This window comes from Rosa rugosa, chromosome 6 (assembly GCF_958449725.1).
Source record: "Rosa rugosa chromosome 6, drRosRugo1.1, whole genome shotgun sequence".
NCBI classification, from domain to species: Eukaryota; Viridiplantae; Streptophyta; class Magnoliopsida; order Rosales; family Rosaceae; genus Rosa; species Rosa rugosa.
This window is the reverse complement of record NC_084825.1, coordinates 13,277,630-13,285,321: the sequence shown is the minus strand read 5'-3', so window position 1 is coordinate 13,285,321 and position 7,692 is coordinate 13,277,630. Positions and strand designations below refer to the sequence as shown.

At 36.2% G+C, this 7,692-nt stretch overlaps 2 long non-coding RNA genes across 8 annotated transcripts; one reads left to right on the top strand and one right to left on the bottom strand.

The window, feature by feature from the left end:
- Positions 1-1,594: 1,594 nt before the first annotated feature.
- On the top strand, positions 1,595-5,553 carry LOC133715820 (uncharacterized). Its single transcript, XR_009849223.1, has 2 exons — positions 1,595-1,787; positions 1,997-5,553. It is a non-coding gene; the product is annotated as an uncharacterized LOC133715820 (long non-coding RNA).
- LOC133715818 (uncharacterized) lies at positions 3,373-7,438 on the bottom strand. Of its 7 annotated transcripts, XR_009849220.1 has the most exons (5): positions 5,844-6,935; positions 5,103-5,154; positions 4,894-4,944; positions 4,248-4,360; positions 3,373-4,163 (listed from the first exon to the last, which is right to left on the bottom strand). It is a non-coding gene; the product is annotated as an uncharacterized LOC133715818 (long non-coding RNA). The 7 variants fall into 7 exon arrangements; XR_009849219.1 differs by adding an exon at positions 6,945-7,438 and having other exon boundaries at positions 4,894-6,362; XR_009849217.1 differs by having other exon boundaries at positions 3,373-3,851; positions 4,052-4,163; positions 4,894-6,935.
- Between the last annotated feature and the right edge of the window lie 254 nt (positions 7,439-7,692).

Sequence of the window (7,692 nt, the reverse complement as noted above, 5' to 3'; positions counted from 1 at the left end):
GAAAGCAGAGGGAAGAAGAAGCTGAAAAAGAAAAACAAGAAAGAAAAAAAAAGAAAGAAAGAAAGCAAAAAAATAAAGAATTAAAAATATAAAAAAAAATACTTTTGAGGGTAAATTAGTCTTTTACTCTTATTTTGTGCCTCACGTGCTGGACACGTGGTCATAGTTAACGGACCCGTAACGGAATACTGACGTAGGTATTCTGTTGACAAGAAAATTAGAGTCCATGTATCACATTGATAACTTTGAAAATTCAGGTATCATTTTAAAAGTCCTCGAAGAGTTCAGACACTGTTGAAGTAAAAAACCCAGTTTTAAATTATAATGTGAGGTAAGGTCGTGTAGTGGGTCTATGGGACCGACCATCAGGTAATTGTGGCGCCATATTTATTTAAGTATCATGCATCAATTTTGAGTCGGAAAATATTTTAAAAGTTTGTCGTTTCTTTAAATAAAATGGTTTGGAGTATGTTTTCATACTGGTGCACCATTAAAGTTATAAGTTTTCAAATCTAGCCGGGGTGAAGCCCCTATTGAGCAGCGAGGACGAACGCTCACCCCTACAACAGTGTGATTGTAGGTACTGTGCATTGGTAATGGGATTGTAGCTGACGGAGCTGGGTGCGCGGAATTTGATAACTCTTCATAATGAAAATCAGGTTCTGGATGTTACTTTCGACCTTTATTTCTTGACACTTGTTATTCCGGAACTTCTTGTTGACTGTTTGTTGTGGTTGTTAAGTCCATTATTCCTTGACTATTCAAAAATGACAAGTCCTAGACGAACAAAGTAAACTAAATAATTTTAAGAAGTTTTCACCTCAAAAGTATTTTCAAATCTCCGTTGTGTGTTTTACAAAAAGTTTATCAAACAAAATGCCTTGTGGTTCTCTAGAATGTGAATTGAGTATTTGGTTTATGTTTTAGAGACTCGCGGCACTGTGACTTGCTCAAGCTGGTGAGGTGCAGTTTGGGGCGTTACACTCTTCTCAAGATCAAAGTGAACTAGGTTTGATCTGAGGACGATGTGGCAGACTTGCTCACTAAGTCATTGCCTAAATTCCACTTTCGAGAAACATGTTGGTAGCATCGTTTGCAGAAATTATCCGAACTCCCATGATTGTAGTCATCAGGGGGAGATGCAGACATCAGGGGGAGCTGTCTACATGTATGGTCTCAAAACATGAAGAGTGTGTTGTACTCTTTTTCTCATTCGACTGAGGTTATTTTTGTCCCACTAGGTTTTTGTTACTCGGCAAAGTTTTTGACGAGGCAACGAGATGAGTGCCATGTTTGGGCGACACAAGAGGGAGTGTTTAAGGACATCTAATTGTGTGTCTAGCCCAAACTCTAATTACTTGTTTGAGTTGTAATAGGGTTAGTTTTACAAATATTTTTGGAGATATTATTCAATGTATGATTCAATTTTCTTATAAGACTCATATTCTCTGGTTGTAATCTTCTATATAAAGAGGCTCCTATTATCAATGAAAGTACAACTCAATTCTCTCCCAATTTCTTATTTATAAACAATTAACTATTTTTTTATTATCGACTTCTCCTTTTGGTTTCTATCTCCTTCTCGACTTCTCTCTCTCTCTCTCTCTCTCTCTCTCTCATTCTCTATCTTCTTCTTCCTCTTCATACCAAAGGAAATCAAGTTGGGTATTAATCATATAAATACCGCCTACAATTGTTCAAAGCTATAGGTCAATGAACCCAAAAACATGAAGAGGCAGAGAGTCAGCGGTCTTTGATCGTCACCATTGTCGTTTACCCATGGCTGGGTAAGTTTCTCTTTATCTGATTTCGATCGTTTTTTGGATGATTGTGAACTTTCTCTCTTTATCCCCAAATTTGAAGGACAATTGAATCAAACGGTTTGCATTATGGTATGGTTTGATTTGAGTTTTTTGAAAATTGAAACTTCAAACTTTAGAGCTGATTTGAGTACAACAATTGAGAACTGAGGCTTGCAAATATGTTCAATTTGCAGGATTTTTCTTTTGGAAATTGAATCAGGAAGAGGGGAAACAAAAATGGTTGGTTTTGTTTTAGCTTCTTTTAGTAAAGCTTGGAACTTTCTTGGTGGGTTTTGGTGTTTGATTCTGTACTGATCTCCAAATCGAAGAACAAGTCTTCTTCTTCCTCCTCTTCCACCTCAAATTCATTGTTTATTTCAAGTAAAGGACTAGGGAATTGCAATGGGAGAAGGATTGGATTTCCAGAACTTAAGAAAGTGTACAGAGTCTCCATGGTTACAAAAAGAAACAGAAAGACTGATTGGAAGAGAGAGAGAGAGAGAAGAGAAGGAAAGAGGAAGAAACAATAAAAAATAAAAAATAAAAAATAAAAAATAAAAAGCATGAAATTGAAGCAGTTTTGCAGTTCAGTGTTTAAATTTGAAACTTCCAAATCTACAGCAGCAGCAAACTAGAAAATAAGGTAAGTCACAGACCTAACACAGTGAACACACAAAGTCACAAATTGAACTAATGCCCACATATCCTAGCCCCAAGTCCCCAAGTACAAGCAAATGAACTAATGTTCAAATATTTAGCAAAGTAGAAAGCCAGAACTTTGAAGTAGCAACACAATCAAACAATTAACGATATGAGAAACGTAAATCTGCAATTCTGCAAATGTGTAGCAAGCTAGTAAGGCATTCAATTTCTAAAGTAAATTGATGTTGTTTAGTGTCTCACTCATTGAAAAACAAAGTAATTCCATAATTTTGAGTATTAGTTGCTCGAGGTGAACCAATAATTATTTACTGCATGTCAATAATTAACTACAGAGTTATTGACATGCAGTAAATAATTAGTAACAGAGAGTTAGTTAGATTGCTAGTCTGAAACCAATAATACTATGAATGGGATCTCCGAGTCACAAATAGGAGATCCCATTCATAGTAAACTATGTATTGGGCGACCACGCAGAATGGATCTCCGAGTCACAAATAGGAGAGAGTGAAAGAACCCACCAATAAGGTACAGACGGTAAAATGGGGGAGACGACGTCGTTCATGAGAAACAAATACTGGGTATTGAGGCACGGCAGGAGCATTCACTACTACAAAAACAAGCATAGGACGCCATCGATTAAGGGTGTCAAATACTCACGTTAGCCACCAAAACCATGAATAGCCACTGTGCAGCCACCGAACTGATGTCAGTGCCCTTAATTGGGGTTTCCTATAGAGCATACAGCACCATTCTAGCATCGGTGCTGTGTTTTCCAATGAGAACGCGATGGCCCATTTAAAGGATGTTACTGACACATCTGATATCAACTCATTGATTTTATTAATTTTCTACACTATTATAAACTGATGTATCGGTGTGAAAACCAAACAGCATTTTAAAAAAAAAATGTTGCGCCAGTTTAATTGGCGCCAAAATCAAGCATTTATTTTATAATTTTTCATTTTTCCCCTGGCCTGCCCCATGTTTTGGATTGTATAATCATATTACAGCAATTACACAGCAAATGAAAAACCTCTAAAAACACTTATGAGAGACTTGTATTCCATAGTTGTCATAACTGCACAATGGACAATGACTTGTTTAACATGTCGAACGACGTCTTCTCGTCAAGATGCCTCTTCATACTTGAAACTGTAGAGGAATAGAAAGCAAAGCTACCTAATTTAGTTCTCAGGGAACATGTGTGTTCTGAAGGAATCAAAACAGAAAGAAGAACAATAATACTTAGCTTAGCTCTCATGTAGCTTCTGATGTTAACCCTAACATTCAGTATTTCCTTCTCCAATTCGTCTTATCACTTCAACTTCCGCCCAGCTAGGAGCTTTCCTAACCTTGCAGCTACTTGTTTAGAAATTCATAAAACACCTGTACAATAAGTTAAACTCACAAATATACACACTACAGTCTGAAAACATAAAATAGCAAACTGATCGGGTTTCACATATGAAGGTTCCAGAAATAGTGATAAATAAAGTAACCTCATTGTCACACTATCAGTTGATTCAAAAGCAGAAGCAAAATGCCAACAATGTTCACTTATTTCGTACACCATAATTTGGTTTTACCTTGACCCCATCCGCAAATGTCAATGGCATTGGAAACAAAATTTCCTTCTCGATGATATGAGCAACAAAATTAATTACATGGAGTGAATTAATTAATGAGGCTGAGACATATCTGAATACCAAAGAAAAGATAGATATTACAAACTTCAACAACAAACTGCCAAATACAATATATATTCAATAGAAACCTAAATACCTTCAATGGAAAACAATGAGCTGATAGAACCAAAACCAGTATGGTGAAGAGCCTTGTTGAACAGATCAGGCAAAAGTAACCGGATAAGAAAAAGACAATAGTTACCACAAGGCCTGTCATTGAAGTCGCAAATGTAAATAGGTTACGACATACCACTTTATCATATATAAACTAAAAAGAACCATCAACAAGCATTTAGATTCTATATAAAGAATATAACAAGTTATGCTATTTCACTGCAAAAGTCTAAAGTATATATTCATAAGAAAGCAATTTACTTTAAATTTTGCTTCAATAATTGAAAAGAAAATATTCAGGTTATGAGAACCGGCAATCATCCTGCCAACCCAAATGAAATGTAACAATCCTGAGATACACCACTGTCAATAACAAAGAAACAAAGTTAACAGGAGTATGCATGGTGCATGCTTCCCATGACAGCCCAATGAACACAATTTCACATTCTCACAGCTTCAGTAGTTTCCATCACAGAACCAATTTTAGACAAACGTGATATATGGATATAAGTGTCATGACTAGTAATCCCAAAAGTAAAATGCCAGACATTACATGCAAGCTCTGAAACTTAAAATCCCTTGGATCCTCTACTAATGTGAAAAAAGAAAAGAAAAGGGAGGAGTATTACCTTCAAAAATAAAGTAATAGCATGTCTTCTCCTTGATTGGTTTCTCACTCGCTGCAGGAAGTACAATAAACAAAGAGCTATGAAGACTGCTTTTTGTATGGATTCTCACACTAACGGAATATAATACAAGTAGTATTAATTTGAATATAAAATGTATTGCATTTGGGTTTTTAACAAAGAGAAATCACTCATAATTTACGGATGCTCACTAGTCAAGACTTCAAGTCGGAAGAACTTTGAAACCTTCCCACTGAAACATACCTAGCCATCCAAATAAACTAAGGATGAAAAACTGGAAGCACAAAAACATGTAAGAAAAGATACGATAGGATACAGAACGTACTAACCAACATGCCAGCGATAAAGGAGAGAAGAACAATAATATAAGCAGACAAAAAGAAAGTCCTAGAATCCAAGAGTGAAATATTGAAACAGAGAACATGACTACCAAATCAGAACTACCATTGTTGCATAACTTACAATGCAGCAGAAACCTAAAGGAACCATGTTAAAGGCAAAAAGCATTAAGTTTATGCCTGACACTGACTATCAGACCTTAATTGTTCCTACAAAACCAAATTTTTGATAAGAAAAATCAAATAGTAAGTACATATATGATGCTTTACAAAATTGAAAGCAACCAAGTCTTGAAGCACCGTACTAATCTTAGGTAGTGCCCAAATACATAACTAAATCAGAATCAAACTCTAAAAAAGGATTCTTTTGCTTACTCAGTGAGCAACTATGAATAACAAGGAGACCATTTTTCAAAGATCAATTGGTAGCATATCCAATAAGCCACCTAAATCAAGGGTTTATTGATAAATTTCAAGCATTATTTAGTTAATTAGGTTGGATAAAGTGAAAATTGGAACTTACAATCATATCTTAGATATCTTCAACAGTCCTCTAGCCATGATCACTGTAATCTAATGAAAATTGGAACTTACAATAATTTCAGACCTCTTGGGTGTCGGAAACCCCCGAAAATTCTGAGATCATCATCAGGGCCGGCCCTGTGAGTTTGGAGGCTCAAGACGAAAAAAAATTTGAGGCCCCAAAACAAAGCGTCAGTGATAACAACTTCAAACCCAACCAACATCCAACAAATTCAACAATTGAATTATTTGAATCCCTAAAGAATATCATATAGAAAGCCTCACAGGCATATAGCAAATTTTCAACAGAGAATGAATGAAACAAAGATGAAAAAAAAAACGCAAATGGAGAAGTAAAAAACCAAAATTTCTTCAAAACACAAAAGAAAAAGCTTCAAAGATCTTACCTTTTTGCTTTTTGGAAGATAAAATCAACTCTTCAATCCCTAGATGTGTTTGAAACTGATCCCCGTTCTTGGTCCTCACTGGTAGTCATCAGTTCTATCATATGCCTTGTTTTCTTTGTGGGGCTAGGAGCACCAAAAATAGTCCTCTTCTTAGAGTATTCAGAAATGCCCACTAAATCTTCATCTAGATAAAAAACAACACATCTATAGTTTTCCTTAAGCAAAGCAAAAATATCAACCAAATTTGGGGCACCAGAGGCATCCAAAATTGATAAGCTTCCTGACAGTGATCTAGAGCAGCACCACAATGACACTATTTTTAGACTTAAACGGGTAGTTAAGGAGAATTTCAATACTTTCTTTCATCAGGTTCAGAGCAATACTAAAGATTGGAATAAAAGGATGCTGGTCATCCATAAATAAAAAAGAAACCATATTCTTATCCAGTAAAGAAAGCTTATGAATGGTAGATATTTCACAAACAGAGATAAGCTCACCCAAGAAGTTAGACAAAGATAAGTCAACATCAATTGAATAAGCCAAGTAGAGACGAAAGATAGTGAACAAGAAAATCAACCAACTAACCACTAACTGAAGTCGAATTGCAATCATCAATTGCAACCAAATTGAATATGAAAATTCAAGGAGCGTACCTGATTGATGATAAGATTCTAATTAACCAAAACCTAATTCTTAGATAGACCCAATTTATCTTATTTCCAAAAGAAATTGGGAACCCAAGGAGATCGAGATTAATTTTGCTAACCTCAAACAAGACTCTTGAGACCCATTTTGTCCGCAAAAAGCAAGACAATCGCATCGAAACTTCATCCCAGCAACACAAATCATCAAACATAGGTAGGTCGCAGAAGCAATACTTGGATATTACAATTTCGAGCCACCTGGGAATACGATGCCCTTAAAGGAGAAAAGAGTTTACCGGCCCAATCTCAGAACACAGTGTGTAATTGTTCTTTGCATCCCTAGTGTTGAAAGTTACAAAAGCCCCAAATTTTCCTGAAGTCGAAGCGGAATAACCTTCTTCTTCTCCACCAAACTCAATAGGATCATGAAATTCATTACTTGCAGATGAAAAACTTGATTCTCGGCGTTTAAATTGATGGACTCCAGGCCACGGATTTCCTCATTTAATCACGAAGGCTCCCCAGAAAACCCAGAGATAAAACCCTTGCAGAGCTCGATTTTTCACCATTGACTCTGTTAAAGACACTACCCTCGTTAAACCTCTTTACTCTCTTAGATTATCTCGTTAGCCATTTTTTTTTATCTGCAGGCCTATATATAAAAAAAAAAAAAATTTGAGGCCCCCTAAAATCTGAGGCCCTATGCGTGGGCCTGGTTCGCCTAGTCTCAGGGCCGGCCCTGATCATCATGCTCAGATCAATATCTTCAACAGCCCTCCAGCAGATCAATTCCAAATGAGAAAGGCCTCATTGTTTCCTCCATGGTGCTATTCTTCCCTTTAATTTTGCTGTTTTACCCCTTATCTTTTA